Here is an 18,562-nt window from a genome sequence, read left to right as displayed (position 1 = left end):
CTTTCCCTAAAGCCACCTCAGAGTGGAATAAACTTGGGATCTAAAGTTAAAGGGCCAAATTTCTTACTCTGCTTACATTATTACTAGCACTAGCATTATTAATAGTATTCATAGCTTGTTAATTATTTTTCATCCTATTTTGTTAGATTCACTCATTCAAAGAGTCATTCCTTCCTGGCATTTGGTTTTGGATTTCTCCACCATCTAGACTACTACAGAAGACTATTCATGGTTCTTTCCATTTTCCATTAAGTCTGTCCTTTCAATTTTCCATCCTTTTAACCATTTCACATTTTATTTATTCTATATCCTCCCATTTGCCCTTGTTTCCCCTCTGAAAAGTCCGTCCTATGTTGTCGACTGCCTACTTCTGTTTCTGGTGCTACGTCTGAAAAGTGCTGTTTCCAGTTCTGTATGTATTTGGGCTGACCCAGCATCCCCTCAAGCAATTTTGCTCTTCCTCTATTTAAATAGCAGCTGTAGGTACCAGGCAGACTGTCCTCAAATTTTGTCACTGCATTAGAACAGAACAGCATTGTGATGCCCTTCCTCATTCTCTTGGTTTAAAGTATAGGCCATTTCTGCAGGCTGGGAATGTTCCCAGAGCAGAGCTATAGTGCAGCAGAACCACTCCTGTATTGAGAATGTAGTTGTACAAAGGACTAAGTTGAGTACATCTGCACTACTAGAAAATAGACAGAGCACGTATTAGGAATTTAGCTGTTACAGTGATCTCTTGCATTAAGGAAACTCTCTGCGAGTTCATGCCTAGCCTGGAGAACACTAATGCAAGGTCTGTTAAAGTCAAACGTTTAGCTTTCCTCCTGTGCCAAAATCTACTTGATTCAAGAGTGAATATATGTCTAGCTCTTTTTTTTTTTCTTTGGCAACAGCTTGTACAACATACAGGTTATTATTTATGAGAGTTGATTATGACTCCTCAAGGGTGAACAAAAAGTACACAGAAATGAACCTGATCCTTCCTTTTACTTCAGCTGAAATAGTCTTGCCATTTAGATAGCTTCTGAAGGGACCTCCTGCAGTTACACAGTGAATATGGAGCAAGAGTGTCTTCAGAAACATGCTTTTGTTATTTCCAGGATGAGATTATAAAGACAAATGCTTCTCAAGTATTAATTCCATTTAGTGGCGTAAAATAGGACACGGCCTGCAAAAACAACAAAATTCCTCCTGTCATGTTATTCTAAGAAAGGACTGTTTGTTGTGGATTTGCAAGTTATTCAGAAATAACCATTTTATTACATTGACAAAAGAAGAAACCTCAAGGGCTTGCTCTTTACAGTGGTGTGATAGGAACCTGAAGTGTGCCTGTTGAAAAATGAACTGGCTAACAATGGGAGCTTGGCAGCAACTTCACCATTTATAGAGAAACTGTCTATCTAGTACGATCTGTATAAAATAGACCTCGCTTAGGTTAGGGAAAGGTCACAAGTTACACAAAGTTTGGATAGTCTAAATGTGTTACTCAAAACTAACTCTCCTGTGTATAGTAAATATTATTTGAACCTGTATTATTAAGAACATGCCAGGATTCAAAAGATTAAATAAGGAAGATGTAATTATGAGCTAAATAATAAACAGAGCAGTTTTAGTCCCCCTTGTGTTTTTCACTTTCCTGCTATTGTTTCATCTATGGCTGCTATACAAAGAGCAGTTTAGGTCAGCTACTATAAATTATGAGTTTGGTACAATAGTAATCTACCAAAATTATTTCAAAGCTGGATCAAAGAGCTTCAAAAGACTTTTTGAAAACTTTTCCACATAATAAAAAGACTTCATTTTGATGCCCTATTTTGTAAAGATTTCTTGATTCAGGGATGCATCTTACAGTGTTCAGCTACTTGTGTTGGTATTGTTATTGGAATACAAGATGTACATCATTTATTTACAGTCTCCAATAAGCATTAAATGGTAATATTAAAAATATAATAATCTTATTAAATACATTACCTGGTGCATTTTTCAGGCTCATTTTTTAAGCTGGTCTAAGTGGAAGGATTTTTGTTTTTTTAAGAAAGCCAGTAGGATTTAAAGTTAAATTTTCTCTTTACTTTCTTCCCTTTACAAACATACAAATCACATTTGCAATGATAGCCATCATTCACAGTGATAACAGTAATTCTGCTTAGTAGCTTTTAGCTGGCATGGTGTTCTTGTGTAAGACATTAGGCTGCCCTCGCTCCTGGACAGGCTTTCACCTAACATGAACAAGCGCGCGTCATCTGCACGGATCCATAGTTGGGGCCCTGCGACGTCAAAGCAAAATGAAATGTCAATGCAAGTGTGTAGAGACAAAGTAACAGTATTGAAACCATGTCAGTGCACATCTGCAGAGACCATGTTACTCTGTCAGTGTGATTTTAGGAAGATCACTTTGAAATGTTAAAATTAAATGAAACTAAGTCAATTAGGTAATAACAATTGATGTTCAGGGATTAATTGAGGGCCTAAGGTGAAGCCAGTGACCATTAACCTCAGCTAGTTATTAATTCTCAGAGAAATACCCTTGATTAAGGTTATTATCATTATTAGAGAGTTTGGAGGGGTTTTCCCTATATTGTGTAAATACTTTTTGTTGTTGCCTCTATCAGTGATACCACAAAGTGTGGTGTTGACGGGCAGTATAAGGCATATTAGTGCCAAGTTAAGTTTTCATAGAACGTGAATCCACCTGATACCAGGCAAATATAGACATTTAACAGATTTAACTGGCCAGCTGACTGCCTATAAACAGATTTACTATCACATATTTACCTCTGAGAACTCAAAAATAATAGGAACATGGAGAAGTATTCACAACTACTATTTGTGTGGCCAAGGTTTTCATTGCTAGCATGAAGCAGATGTATAAAAGCAATATTAAAAAAGACCATTTCTTCAAAACACCTAAACAAGCACTAAGTCAAGTTTGCAACTTTTATTCAAACTCAGGTTTTCAGAGTATATGACTGCAGCATTAAGACGCAAATGTGCAATATATTCTTGATTTAATACTACCAATGAGAGATCCTTGCCAAGATTGATGCCTTTCTGGTCCAACATGCTGTACAAACAGCCTCCCTTAGTGTCTGTCCTAAGGAGAGATGATATAGAAGACTAGATCAAAGGAATACAATTGGAGTTTTATATATTTATTTCTATACATACATGTACATTTATATATAAATATAATGTACATATATAATTATTTTTACTATTAAGGAATACTAGCTAGCCTTTCTTTTCTAGAATTCCCTGTTACTTGTTTGCTCTTTGTATGTGTGTTGCTAGAGGTTTTCAGGGCAATAACTCAACACTTATCCCTGTCATATAGGACAAAAATCCCATGTGTAAGTGTTGATGAAAGTGCAGAGACTTTTCTGCAAGTTGACAAGTGACAGTGATGTTGAGAGCACATGACACAGAGGAGGGGGTGAGCTGCACCTAAAGGAGGCCAGGCCTGGCCCTGCTGAGAGCTAGCAGGTGTTAGGACTTGAACTGGACATTTCAGGGCTTCTGTCTCCAGCATGAAGCTGCATGAACAGGGTCTCACCTCACAAACTGTCCCAGGGGCCCTAAGAACATTTCTGAAAGCACTTTGAAAGTCCCAGCAAAGAGTACTGTGGAGATGTAGGCTTTCTTAACAGAAAGCATTTTCCATTATAAATATATATATTGGATATTTATTTTTTTTTTCTTTTCCATGATGAGCATTCAGGCCACACTCCTTTTTGTATTCTGCTTCAGAATGATAGCTCCATAATGAGTGGAAAAACATAAAAACTAGTTTAATCAGGTTGTTTCTGTATACACTTCAAGCAGCCTTATTTGAACATGTTTGGCATTGCATTACATCCACCGGATGAAATACATCTAGATAAAATAGCGTGGCTACTTACAACAAAAAAAGTGTAGGTGCAGTGGGGACTCAAGACAGTTTCACACTTCCTCTGAGGCAAGGCTGTCTATAAAGATCAGCTTAAATGCCTATCTATTCTATTAAAAAATTCCAATTATTAAGACGCTTAGAAAAGTGGTGGGAATTCATTCCACTACCCGTTTTTATTTAGCAAGAAAGATTTTCGAATGTCTTAACTATTTTTTTTTTCCTGTAAGTCTGTTATATCTTGTCCAATTATAAACAAATATGGAGAATAAACCTGGTGGCTGCCTTCTTCTTCTGACTTCTTCCATATTTGAATATTGTTTTCTCAATTAAATGCCAGAAAGTCTTCCAACATTTTTTGCAGAAAGTTTTGAACTTTATGGTCATATTGTTTATACTTTTACATACTTTATACTTATCTCCTCCAGTTTATCTATGTTATTTTGTTCTAGCTTTAGAAACACGGTATCTTATGTACAAGATCACTGCAAATACATTCCCTCAATGACATGTTAGTGGCTTCTATTTAGTCTGGGGCCCACATCCAGATTCATCATCCCAAATTCATCATTTTTCCATCCTGTTATTCTTTTCCTTCTTGCACATACTACTAGCTAGGGCGTTTATAGGGTTTTAACTTGCTTACTTCCAACTAATTCTCTCATCTGTTGTCTAATTTTAATTCTACTCTCACCCTTTGGAAATACTTCAATATTTGGCGCGATTCACAAAGTTTCATACATGTGTAATATGACTGAAGTCAACAAGTTAAAACATTCAATGTTGCAAGTCTATTACATGGGTGAGCTTGATGGTTAGCTGTCACCAATACAATATGACACTAATGGCATATATCCATCATAGGATATGCTCATAAAACTCCTAGAACCAGTTTTCATAGTCAGAGATACGTGTCTTACAGCTCAGTTTGTGAAACAGACATTTACTTAAACAATATATGTACTAGGAAAGAGTCTGCTAAATGGATCATGCAGCAGCAGCTTCAAGTTCTTTGCTTAGGTGTACATTTGCCATGAAACCCAACTCAGCTGTAGTGATGAGCTCATAATGACTTGACAAAAAGTTGGAGGCTCCAGTCAAGATGAGTGTTCCTGTGTTTTCATGTCACCTCAACCTTTCTGTAAGGTTTGCTGTAGGCAGACAAAGAGCATATGAGTTGTACGAGTCGGTTGTGCTCCAGCGACCCACAGCCCCTGGAAGCAGACACGTCATAGGAATTTGAGATAAGTAGTGTAATAGATTTACCTTTTTCTCCTATTTACCTAACTCATGCTGTACTTAGCTTGAACCAATCCTGTCCGTTAATGCTACACATAACTATTTTATGCTTCTTGACTAGGGAAAGGTAAGTCACTCAAAGCTAATACTACAATAAAAAAAAAAAAATATTAAGTATCTAATATTTAAGCAACAACAGGGAGTTTTAATGATGTCCCAGACAACATACCTGTTAGCTGGAAAAGTAACATTGAAGAGTCCATTTAGAAGGAAAATGTTATAACTTGTTATAGCTAGTCTTTAGTATGTAATTTGTAGTCTCCCTATTTCTATTTTACAAGCTGCACACCCTTGTCCTTCATTCTTCAGTTACTCAGGCACAGTAACTTACTTATACATAGTTACTAGTTTGTAAGAGCTCTGTCATGAAGGCTCAGAGAGCAGAATCAGTTGGATTTTTCTCATACATCCTTGTCTCTGCCTTAGATATGCTAGAGCCCATGAGTTTGCTAAACTGCTTTCTTTTTTAGCTTACCCCACATCACTGCATCACTAGGTTAGATCAGAGACAGCAATCTACTGGCATCTGTGTTCAGCAGTATCATGCTGATGGCTGAGCATTTACACTATTATTTTTGCATAGGGACTATATTTTATTCAGTCTTATTGGTCTGCTGAGGTCTTGTCACATTAACAAGCTAGGTTTTCCAAAGTAGGGAAGGTGATAAGGTCTCATCCATACATTCTGGAACACTCTCTTTAAAAGTTAAAGTGATTTTACTAATAATGGTATAATGCCCATTTTGCAGATGAACGTGCTGTGGCACAAGGATGACAAATGCCAGTACAGTGAACACTGAGTAGAAAAATAAGTTCCTGTACTTAAACAATGACTTCAGAATTGCTTTACATTTCCCAGCACTCTTTCACTAATGAAGCTGCTTCACACATCCTTTTTATCCTGAAAATGTTTTTCATATTTTGATAACACATTTCAGTTCTATTTTCCTATTAAAATTGTGCTGTACTATGCTTCTTGTTGGCTTTTCTACATTCTTCCCTACCACACTGCTTATTTTTTGTCTGTTTCTTCTTCCAGAATTATGTACCTCATGAAAAGCTCTGCTTGTTTAATTAAGAAAAACAAAAGCCTCCCTCTCTCATGTCCCAAGCCTGGCCAAAGTTGTTGTAGTTTAGTTGCTGCTTCTGAAGAGAGGCAACCTGCAGCCCCCAGAAGGAAGTTTCCAACAAATGGAAACCTCACTCTCACCAGAGACTTAGCAGCTGCATTTTGCCCAGTCGTGACTTGCAAGTCCCTCTCAAGAAGCCCCCACCTTGCTGGGTCAGGACACAAGTGTCCTGTTACCCAGAGAGGGAACAGGGTTCCTTCTGCTACGTTGCATTCAGTAATAGGCCTTGTCTTTTAAGTCAAAAGCAACGCCTTCCTCCCAGTATACTCTGTTAGTTGTGTCTAGGATACCTGTGGTTTTTGTTTGTTTCCAGTATCACTGATGAGGTTTTCCATTATTCTTTCATTTATGCAGTTTTCAGTGTTTTCTCTCACCTGATATAGTTTGTATATCACCTGTTCTCTTTCCATGTGTTTTTAGTCTAGGATTTAAAAAGAAGTGTTCTTAGAGGCTTAGTAGCAAGCATGTTTACAACAGTGACACTTTAAAACTCTACTGTACACAAGTTATGCTTTTAAATACATTAGCCAAACACACTATTCTGCTTCCCACTGATCCAGTAACAATACTAAAACATGACTTCCTCTGTCTATTTATCCCTTGCATGGCATGCCCATAAGTGATGGCTTCCTGGTTTTATAAATACTAACAGCTAAACAGCAAAGCATTTTCTGATTTCTTGGCCTCTTATTTCCTTCAAAGATATCAAAAAGTATTTTCCTGAATTCTTTGGCAAGGCGTGTATGATGTGAATCGAGAGTGGAGGAAAACAAAGGAAAGGACCCATCATACAGATGAAAACCCAGATTTGGATTCAGGCTTTACCAATGCACTGACATTGCCAAACTATAACTCTCTATTTCGATAGATTTAGTTGCCTGTAACTATCTATCCATCTCTACAGCATTGATTAGTACTGACCTTAGCAGAACAAGAAGCCAATCACACTAGCTTAGGGTCTGAAAGCAGTTCTTCATGTTTCCATCATCTGCAATTTTATTCTGATTTCTCACTGTCTCGCTGCTCGTCACTGCAGGGCTTTCTCTCAGCTCCGTGGGTCCAGATTGAGAGGCAGCTTGTGAGACTTGTATACTTAGCTAGATGCATTCCATTTGCTTACGTGCTAGAAATGAAGGTATTTTTAAATAATTGTTCCATTGTCTAGTTTGTTTAAACTTCCTGCATTGTTCTCACTTTGGAAAGTTCCACTCACCCCCACATGACTGGAATAATGCCTCTGGCAGAAGCATATTCAATTCAGATTATCTGCCCAAGTTGTCAAGCCACTTATTCTCTTGTGCTGTAAATCAGCAATACTTCAACAACTTGAAAACATTTATTAATTTGCTTGTTTATAATTATTAAAGTTCTGATGATAAAATTATATGCTTGGAGAAGGAAAACGGCTGATAGATTTTTTTCTGTATAGTCTCTGCCAAAAAATACCATGATATAGATACCTCAAAAATATTGGTGAGTTTAGATGTATTTGAGTGGCACAAAGTATGCTGTATGGCAGATGAGCACCCTGAAGGCACACAGGTTTGCCATGAAATAAGAGGTATCTTTGAGCTGATAAAATTACCTCTGTCTGCCATTGTTCATTTAGTGAAAAGGGAGCATAAAATGCTATTTGAATTCAGTAAAAAAATAAAACAAAAAACAAACAAACACAACCAAAAAAACCCACCACAAAACAAAACCCCACAGCTTTCACAAATTTAACTGCTTTGTTCCACAACTGTTCTCTGGCTGATATACAGCTTATTGTAACATTATTTTCTTCATGTTTTAAAAGATGTGTCTTGAGTCACTGAACCAGCTCAAAACATAAATCTCATCAAATCACAAAAATGCTGAACACTTTTCAAGTAAGTGAATGAGTGCTGATGCTGGGCTTTGTGTGAGGCACAGACGAGCCATTCTTCCATATTTCTAAACATATGAAAGCTAAACAAGATGCATCTCCGTGGGCTGAAGTGTGGCTGACCTCAACCAAGGAATGAAGGGAAATGCAACTATCTTACATGGCACTTGATCAACCCATCTCTATATTTCACTCTTCCTTACAATGAACTAACCACTTAGTGTTTATAAGATGGAGCTTAAGACAAACACTTGAACCTACCAACAAATACAGCTATAATGAAGTAGCAATACAACAGTGGTTTACTTCCCTACTGCCCCAAATGTCAGCTGTGCCACTGAGGGATTTTAAATGTGCCTGCTTTGGAGTTTGGATTTTATTTTGATTGGCTGGTTGCTTTTGTTGTGGGTGATGAATGGTCTTAATTTCCCAATTACAAAGGCAAGAAAGAAGGAAAAGTAAAGTACTTCAAGAAGGAAAAAAATAATTGTTAGAAACACCAAGACAGACACAATCTGGTTAAAAAGTCTGTTCACAAAATACCTCCAGATTCAAGACTGTCATTGATTGCATATAATAGTATCATAAAGATGCAGTTAATACCAAAGGTAGCCAGGAGGACTTCTACCATAATGTGTAAAATGGGAAGATGAGAATTGGACTACCAGATGTAGTGAGCAATTAAATACTACTTTTGTACTTGTGAAATTAGCAGATTTCTCACAGAAATAGTTCAGGCAGAATGATTCCAGAAATCTCTGGACAGCAAGGTGAGATTTCTCTTGAAAGAATCTGGAGTATCTCTGACTAATCAGGTGGCAAGAAAAGCCCAGCAAGTATGTTAATAAGGAAAGGGGGAAGGGGAGGTGGGGTGGAAACACACCACAAAACCCACAACATCACAGCTAATGCTTTCCTCTGGTTCCAGATTAATCAGGGAGAGACAGCTGGGATTTATATGGTTAATTTATGCTAAACTGGAGAAGTAAAGGTTAAGTCTTAAGATATGCAACTGAAGATCTATGGATGCAGAAATCTGTACAATCAGAAACACATCCCTGTCATATTCCACAACTCATGTATGATGCCCTACTTCAGCTGCCTCTGTTGTCAATGCAGGGAGACAGGACTGGGCCCTAACAGCAATTCCATCTGGAACAATCTTCTAAAAACTTTCAGCAAAAATTATAGCTTGAAGTGTCAAACCATTTTGCATGAAATTAAGCATTTAGTTACCTCATCTGAGAGTTAGGGACAATTTAGTTGTGTAGAATAGTCTAAAAGAAAACAACTTCCATCATGAAAACATGTATCAAGCTGGAAACACTGTGAAGATACCTGCCTTGGACAGCTCATCTGCTAGAATTGGAAGCAGCAGAATTAACAGCAAGGTGCTCCAGGTGAGCATCTTAGTACATCACACAATTGGGAAGGTGTTTAGCTGTGAAAGTTGCTGGAGCAGACGACTACAGCAACAAGGATCACAACAAAGGCAGCCCAGTACAAATCTAGAAACAGTCCTGTTGCAGCAATAACTAAAAACTCAGCTTAGACACCTGTATTTTACTTCAAAACTTCCACACGTACACATGCTGAAAAGTCACACTGAACTTCAACATTTGTTCTGCTAGTGTTGTATAGGGGTTGGTGAGCTATTCCAAGACAACTAATCTAACAATACCTGTAGAATAGTAATTTTACCACTGCACCACTGAAACAGGTGAACAGAGGCCTGAAAACTACATTTATTGCAAAAAAAACCCTGCACTATACTTCAGTTTCTATGTCCAGTGGATAGCTGTGCTTCTGTACTCCTATGTTTCTCTCTTTTGGCATAACATTTGTGTTATGGGGTTGGAGGTTTTTGGTTGGTTGGTTTTGCTTCCCACATAACATTCAAAGGCACAACCTAAAATATGTACACTGTGCCTTTGCTCTTATTGTGTACTCAGACTAGATTTTCTCCAAAGCAAGGCAAAGTGAGATTGCTACATAATGAATCTGAAGAGGACATTGCAAATAAGTCAGAACACATATTTGTATTTTTGATTGCTTCATGAAATTCAGTACTGTTAGCAGCAGCAATTGGCAACTTAAATGTTTTAGCCTTATCTCAGTTCTAAAAAGCCTTATACATGGCTCTTAGAAATAATTTAGCCCTACCACTGATGTTTAGAGGATACTAACCACTTGATTTAGAAAGACAGGGACTACAATTTCTAAGCATTGTGTGACAATCCATATACTACAACCTATAAGAAATACCTTGTTGTCATATCTTCCAAGAAATTAATTGAGAAACCATGAGTGGGATTTTTCTAGTGCAGTCAGCATTAGTTTAATTCATTGCTTTTGGACATCACTTTCCAATTATTTCACAGGAATCTAAGCTAAGCCAATTTCCAAACACTCTTGAAAATCCCTATCCAGTTTCATAAGACTTCCATTTGAAATGAAATGCAGCTGTATTTTTTTTTTTTTATCTAAAAATATAGACAGACAGTTACATGGATGCTCTTAATCAAGGAGAAGCAACACAGTTATATATCTGATATGTTCAGGTATAAAGCTGTCTGTTTTATTTCAATATATACAGACTACTACCTAGCAGGAGATGCAGTAGATAGTAAGGCAGAATCCAGTACGATGCTTACTGTTAGTAGAGCATTTGGAGTGATCCCCAACAGAAAGGGCTTTAGTCAGTGATGTATACTGGAACATAAAGGAGGTATTACCAACTCTGCAAAGCTAAGAAGTCCATAGTATGAAATGCTGTTGATCTCACACAAGCACCAAGCAGGTGCTGCAACCGCATGTTCTGCAGCTTAATTGTTCCAAGGAAAGAAATTTTAAATCCTTATTTAGAAGTCTCGGCTCTCTATGCCATTCACTGAAGGGCCTAGCCACCTCAGACCATGCATTTGAAATCACCTGCAGACTGAACTGCCATCTGAGGGTCAACACACCAACTGCAGCAAGAACAAACTGGGGAGAACTATATACTTTTTTTCCCCCCCTGAAGCAGGAGTCTTACTTGAGGATATAGCAACTACTTACAATCCAAAGTCTTAAAACTAAGTGCCTACAAATGCTTTCCCAATAAAGAGATGTAGAGAGTTCTTTTGAAGTACAGAAGACACAGAGTTCTCTCCCAATACACTTGCGTGGAAAGGCAGGTGGCTGCAGCACCTTCTCGGGATCAGAAAGACACAAGTGGAAGTCCAAACCTGTGGGCACAATAAAGTCTCTGCTGTCAGCTGTCGCAGTCATTTGGAGGAAGAAAGAACTCAAACTTCATGTACCAGGAAGTGGGAACAAGAACAAGCATTACAGTACTATTTCAGTTATGTCTTCAGTCAATCTAATTCTATCTGTCATACAAAGGAGAAAAAACAAATACATATTAATGCACTTACCAAAATGCAATTGTACAAGAGGGGGGACAGCAACACTCTCCTCCCATATGTGATCTATAAAGAAAAATGTTGCCATCACTGCACTTCAAATAGAGATTGACTGACTCACCATCTGTAGGTTTGCTTTTAGATTAACATATAGTTGAAACCTCACAGAGAAGTTTCCCTAACTTCTGGGTCCTAACCAGGAAAAAAGCGCGAACAAGGTGGCAGTGGTACATCAAGGTGCTCCAGGGCACATGGAGCAGCAGAACTTGCAGCTTGCTGGGAATTCTCAGGTCAAAAGCTGAGGTCTTGTTTGCCCCAGATACCCAGAAAATGAGCTGCAGGAATGGTATTCCAAGTTTAGACATCTAAATTAATTCCTTTTGGATCTGACCTTTAAGATTAGAATAGCAGAGACTCAAGATAAAAGCAAACAAAAGAAAAGACAAACTTACTGACTTTTTGGACTAGTAATACAAAGAAGCCTTTTTTCACATGTTCAGCTACCTAATGTTTCTGGCGAAACATTTTTCTGTAAACATTCACTGGAGAGACTTAACAGAAAGCCTATGGGATCTAATAATCTATTTTTCCCTTCGCTCTCAGCAGGACAACCATTTTCTCTAGGGTTCTCCAATTGGACAGCCCAGCTCAACTGGTTTATATACCTTACTCTGGAGAAGTTTAGCACACAAGTAGCATCAAAACCAAAAAAAGAACGAGAGAAAGATGGATAAAAAACTGTCCTTGACACCAGTATTGATTTTCACCAGCTAAAGATGGACTTTTGTGTTCACATTTCCTTCAGTCTTCTGTCCATGCTTTTTTAGTTGATGCCAAATATACACAGTTACAGACTTCCCAGTCCTCCCCCCCTTCTGAGATGTTAATTTGTAAATCAAATTTTTTTTTTTATTTCCTTGTAGATATTTTTGTGCTCAATCTGAGAAGTAAATAATCTAGTGATTTGGAATAGCCTGAGTTCATAAAGAAAGCCCATCCAGAAAATCCCAGGTACTCTGAAAATTAGGCTACTGAAGGCATTTAATACTCAGAAACAGAGGATTACAAGTTTTGCATCAAGTAGCTCTCCATGACACCCACTGGGGTCAGAAGTATCCTTTTATAGAGCACCCCATTTCCTTCAGTATTCAAAGGATCTTGAGTCTCAGCTCCTACTGCTCTGTACATTTGCTTGCAGTCTTTCAACCTTTCTAGCAGCCATACACCTAGATGCAGTCAGCTGCAAACACTGCATGGTGCTTAATGCCCCCAGTGCCCTGGTGCATCACCGTAGCTTTACACACCAGTAGGCCCTCCTGGCTTATCAAGCAAACTTTAAGATCTCAGCAGATCCTATGTGGCGTTCTCTGAGTACACCAGAAAGCTGAACCTACACACAAACAGTTCTTGTATGATATTACAGGATTACCAGGAAGACAACATTCACTGTGTAAGAAAAAAAAACAAAACTATCAGTTTGAAGACATTCGCCTCACTCTTCTGGTTTAAGAAATGAAGTCTAGCACAGCAAAACAAAAATCAGACCTACTTTTAATCTGTGAACAGCTCTTGATAAAATCTGTCATGTTTCTGGCTTCTTTTGTTCCTTGTGAAAAGAGCAAAAATGTTATTTTTCATAAAGAATTTTCAAATGTTTTATCTTTATTAATGTTTCTTTATTATACAGTTCATCACTGCAGGCAAATCTGTCTCATTCATTAATTCTTCCATTGTCAAAACAACATAACCAATAGTTTATATCATCACAAAGCTTGGACATCAATCATAATATAGCAATTCCCCATTATGTACAGGATTGTCTCTTCTGATGTGTTTGGAAGGCCAGTCATGACTGGTTATACATTAATCTGTTGCTACGAGCAGCATAACACTCTGTATTGAAGTAGTCAGCCTATTAACGTCATATGAATTTTTTCAGTTGCTTTTGTCACTGCTTGTGGTTTTCCAGATGGCAAGGAATTAATCACTTAGTTTAAATATTTTTAATGGTCTTTCTGCAAGTTCCATATTGGATGCAGGATTTGGCAAGTCCTCTGAAGTTTGGGTTCTTAAAGATACAGCCTCAGTTTGAGGTCCCTATTCCATGCTACTAAAATGCAAACAATAAATAAAATAGTACTGTGAGTGAGACAAAAAAAGGAGACATAACAGAAGTGATTCATAGTTTAATTTCATACAGAAGGGGTAAGCAAAATGTAGCCTCACTAATTCTTTAAAAGATCCCATTCAGTAAATATGGCTGTCTCAGGTCTCTTTAGAAAGATTTACCCATCAGCTTTTTACTTCTCTTAAGCAGAATACACAGAGAGATAACAGTACTGCCAGGTCCTGATACACACATTTAAGAGATCCCAGTGAATGCATTTTCTTTGAGACAACTTGGAAAAAAAAAAAAAAAAAAAAGGAAAAAAAGACCACAAAACTGAAACAAGAGTACCAGAGTGCTTTGTGTGCCTGGGGAAAGTGGAGTGGACACTACTTGAGTCATTGCTGTGTCTGTGGATATTATGTGGTCATTTAAGGGCTCTAGAAATCCATGGATCCCATTTGTCCTGTTGCACAACAACCAGCAGGTTTAACACCACAGAAACCAGTGTCACTACAGTACCAAAGCACCAGTACAGGTGAAAGGTGAGTGCTACAGGTGACAGGCTTTGTGTTGCAAAACACTAAGTCACCTCTTGCAATTTTTTAAGTCAGAAGAAGGGAGTCAAGATAAAAAAGAAACAAGCTTCAAGTCTTAAAACTGATGAGCAAGGAGGTAATGCATCACAGGTGAGTATCATTTGGAAATGTGCAGTCCTACATACCAGGTGCTTCAGCTTTAGTGGCAGGAACACAAGCTTGGGCTAAATGAGCTCATTAAAATTATATTCTTAAACTGCCTGGAGAGACCCTTGTTTGGTCAGAGATCATGTCCAGTATGACTTTTGTATTTCAAACTTCTGAAAATAACCAAACTGAGCCATTTCCTTTAGGAAAACACAGAACAGCAAAGCCAGCTCACTCAGAACACTATACCAAGTAAACTGCAGTTAGCTGGTACAGCCAGCTGAGCTTTACAAGCCTTCAACAACCACCCACATCCCCAGGCCCCAGCTAACATGCTGCCTGAAAACCAAAGCACACACAAGACATGGCCATCTTGCTCACTTTGAAAGTATTACGAGGGTTCTGGATTACTTTCACAGGTGAGTTCTCATAGGTCTAGAAATGGTACAGGTTGTTTTCCCACTTTTCTGCTCTGAGTAAAGATGTTTCCCTGGAGCAGTGAAGATCTTCTCTGGACAGGAGATTGCCTCCCATCCATAACCAGAAAGCTACGAAGCCCAGCAATGTGAGACAGGGCGGGCAGGCAGGTTTGTCCAGCTCTGCCCAGAAGAACACAGCACTTGCAAAATCCAGTCCTGTGGGCCAACTTTGGATGTTTGTTTACCTCTCAGCTTGCTTTCTCCCCTTTACCTGGCAGTTACTTACCATAGTATCATTCTGGTTGGAAAAGACCTTCAAGATCATCAAGTCCAACCACTACCCTAACTCTGCTGCATCCACCACTAAACCTTGTCCCCTGGCACCACATTTGCCTTTTTAGATGTCTACAGGCATGGTGGCTCAACCACCTCCTCAGACAGCCTGGATCACCTAGTCCAACTACTGCCCCAGAATAGGACAACCCCAAAGGTGACACCATGTCCCTGAGGGCATTGTCCAAGTGTTTCTGGAATATTGTCAGGCTCAATGCCATTACTGCTTCCCTGGGGAGCCTATTCCAGTACTCCACCACCCTCTGGATGAAGAATCTCTTCCTAATGTCCAACCTAAACCTCCCCCTGCACATCTTCCTGCCATTCCCGTGGGTCTTATCATTGGTCACCAGAGAGAAGAGGTCAGTGCCCACTCCTCTTCCTTCCCTAATGAGGAAGCAGTAAGCTGCAGTGAGGTCTCCCCTCAGTCTCCTCTTCTCCAGGCTGAACAGAACAAATGCCTTTAGCCACTCCTCATACAGCATCTCCTCTAAACCCCTAACCAACTTCGTGGCCTTCCCCTGGACACTCTCCAGTAGCTTTATATCCTTTTTGTACTGTGGCACCCAAAACTGCACACGGTACTCAAGATGGGGCATTATCAAATGCCTTCTCACCAGCCAAACATGTGAGTCAGAATTATCATTGCTGACCTTCCCTAGATAACCACTAACCTGGCTGAACTGAAGGAAGCAGGTGACAAAGAAGAGCTGATTTTGATCAAGACAGCATATTGAATGAAATAATACAGGTTAAACTTAGGAGCAAGAACTGGGTTCTTCAGATTTTGTTTTGCTTTTAAATGAATACTGCATTATTTTCTTCCTCTAGTTCCCATTTATTGCCAGGCCATGTTCCTTCATTTGAAGTTATTTGCAGTTTCAGAAGAACATACCACTGTGGAGATCTGAATATGTCCACAGTTGACTCATCCTTGCTACTATGCATGGCACCTAAAGAGGGTCCTTGTATCATTGCTATTGCCATCCTTGATGCTGTACACATGTGAAAGACATCCTCAGTTATCAGTACAGGATTCATGAAGACAATGCATTAGCCAGCCCCCACAAAACAAAAAAGAAATTAAGAAAGGAAAACTAATGTTCACCACCTGCACTGCCTTGAGAATTCAGATGAACTTAATGTCCTTCCCTTCTTTTGCTTTGGAAAAACGTGTAAGCCATGATTTTAAATCATTTGCAAACTCCCCTATTTTATTCACATAGTGCTCTCATGCAGGCAGCCTATTTTAACCTTAAACTAAAATAATAATAAAATCCCTACACAATACCAGATATGTTTAATTTCAGCTTTTATTGCACTATTTTTTCAGTGGATCCCAAGAACATCTGATTGAAGTTACCTTGAAAGTTCTGCATTTAAATTAGATATGGAACCAAATAAACACCACTGATGACAACAACCTTGAACTCATGGAAATTCAGATCTAGATCCAGGCTTTGCAGCTGGATTCCATCCCAGGTTTAAATATGACTCAGAATCAAAGAGTCTTGTGGCTGCACACCCAGTTTACAGGAAACATTCAATTCAACATTTTTTGTAGGTGTTCCATTCCAAATTTCTGCCCAAGTACCTAAATTCAGACTCTTGTTTTCTTTCTGAATGGACTAAAGCCTAAGCAGACATGTCACATCACTACAGAGTAAACACTGTGGCACTGATTTGAATCCAAAACTCTGAACAACTGTTTCACATCTAAGTAATTGCACCAGCAGTAGTGGGGTCGCCTCTTTGTTTATATGGGGGGTGCAGTCAGCATCACAGCCCATGACTTTATCATACAACATGAAAAGCCTTTGGGCTATCCTCTCAGCTGGGATAAATAAGCAGAGCTCTATTGCTTTCTGGGTGAATGAGATTATAATTCGAATCAGAAGTGTGGTGTTTGTTTATACCATAACAAAGTATCACAGAAGTGTGTACCATAAGCCTTAAAGCACAGCATTCAAGGACAGCAAAACCCACGAATCTGAGCTTAGGTTTCAGTGACTCCAGTGGAGTTATGCCTATTTATTTTGGGATAGAAGTGCTGATGTGCACCAGCTGAGAATCTGGCTCTTTAACTCCTGGATGACAGCAGAAACCATCGACAGGGGGAGGGGGCAGGGGTGGGAATCAGCTTGAGTGCAAAGCTGTACTGCTGATAAATGGGTATCAGCCATCTCTTAAACATGCAGGCCTGTTTCTTCGAAGAGCCAAACTAGGGAATTAATAAACACATGTAAGAGAATACAAAGTATATATTTCCCTAAGGAATTTCAAATGTGCATACTATGCTTTGCATTTCACTACAAAGGATTTTGATCTCGAGTAAAACATTTAACCAATTACTCATTTTATGAGCTTCCACATAAGGCCCTTCTGATTTAAAACAAACTCCTGTATAAAATGCCCTTCAGAACAACCCATCCATTCACTTAACTTGATAGGCTATGCTCAGCTAAAAACAAAACCACCCTCTCTTCCTTGCACCTAAAAAAAAAACAAAAAACAACCCTGACCAGCCAGCAGAAATAAACTCAAAGGACAGTTTCTCCTGGTACCACATCCACACTGCTCATCCCTGTGGAAGATGATATAGTATATAACATTCTACGTTTCACAAAAACTATGCACATATGACAAACACAACATATAACAAAGAGTAGCAGTGTATGTTGAAATAAACCACTGGTAATGTCACAACTAATAACATATTTACTGCAGTGGACTAAGTAAGTTAACAGGTCCAATGAGCCTAATGACTATTATCTACTCTTCTTTTTTTGCTCTTCATTGAAGCTGGAACCAATTTTATTATTTTTTTTTTTTTTTTCAGAAATCATTGTGTTTATGCAATCCTAGAGCACTCTTATTTGCTACTTTCTGCATGCTCATTTTGGCATTCTTAGGAGAGAAGATGACGGTCGTGTCTAAATGTTGGGGGGGATTATCACTGACATGGGAAGTTATTAGGTTTGATGCAATATAGAGAACATTCACAGTCAGAAAACAGCATCTTTCATTTTTAGGAATGGAGGTAATTGTGCTTTGTGACATTGCACATCCTTAAGATGTTATGTATCATTGCGTACTTAAAAAAGCAGTACACTTTTCATTGATCTTTCAATTTCATTTTGATTTAAAATGCAGATCTTTCCCTTCATTGAAATCTTTGCATTTTTATTTTAAAATGTATCAGAAAAAAATCAATTTCAGACATATGCAGCACCATAAATTACTTCTTGTGGTTGAAACAGTATTCGCTTATGTCATGGGTTGAACATCCTCCTTTATTAGAATGCTATTTATTGCCACCAGCTGCAGTGCTTAGCTAGGAAAGTTCTTGACACCAGCTATTGCTTTTCAGCACCAATGCTTCCGGCTGCTAACGGGGGCTTCTATTGCCAAAGGCAGCCACCCCTCTTAAA

This window comes from Chaetura pelagica, unplaced genomic scaffold, assembly GCF_000747805.2.
Source record: "Chaetura pelagica isolate M959 unplaced genomic scaffold, ChaPel_1.0 scaffold70, whole genome shotgun sequence".
Classification (NCBI taxonomy): Eukaryota; Metazoa; Chordata; class Aves; order Apodiformes; family Apodidae; genus Chaetura; species Chaetura pelagica.
Note: the sequence above shows the minus strand (reverse complement) of the source record.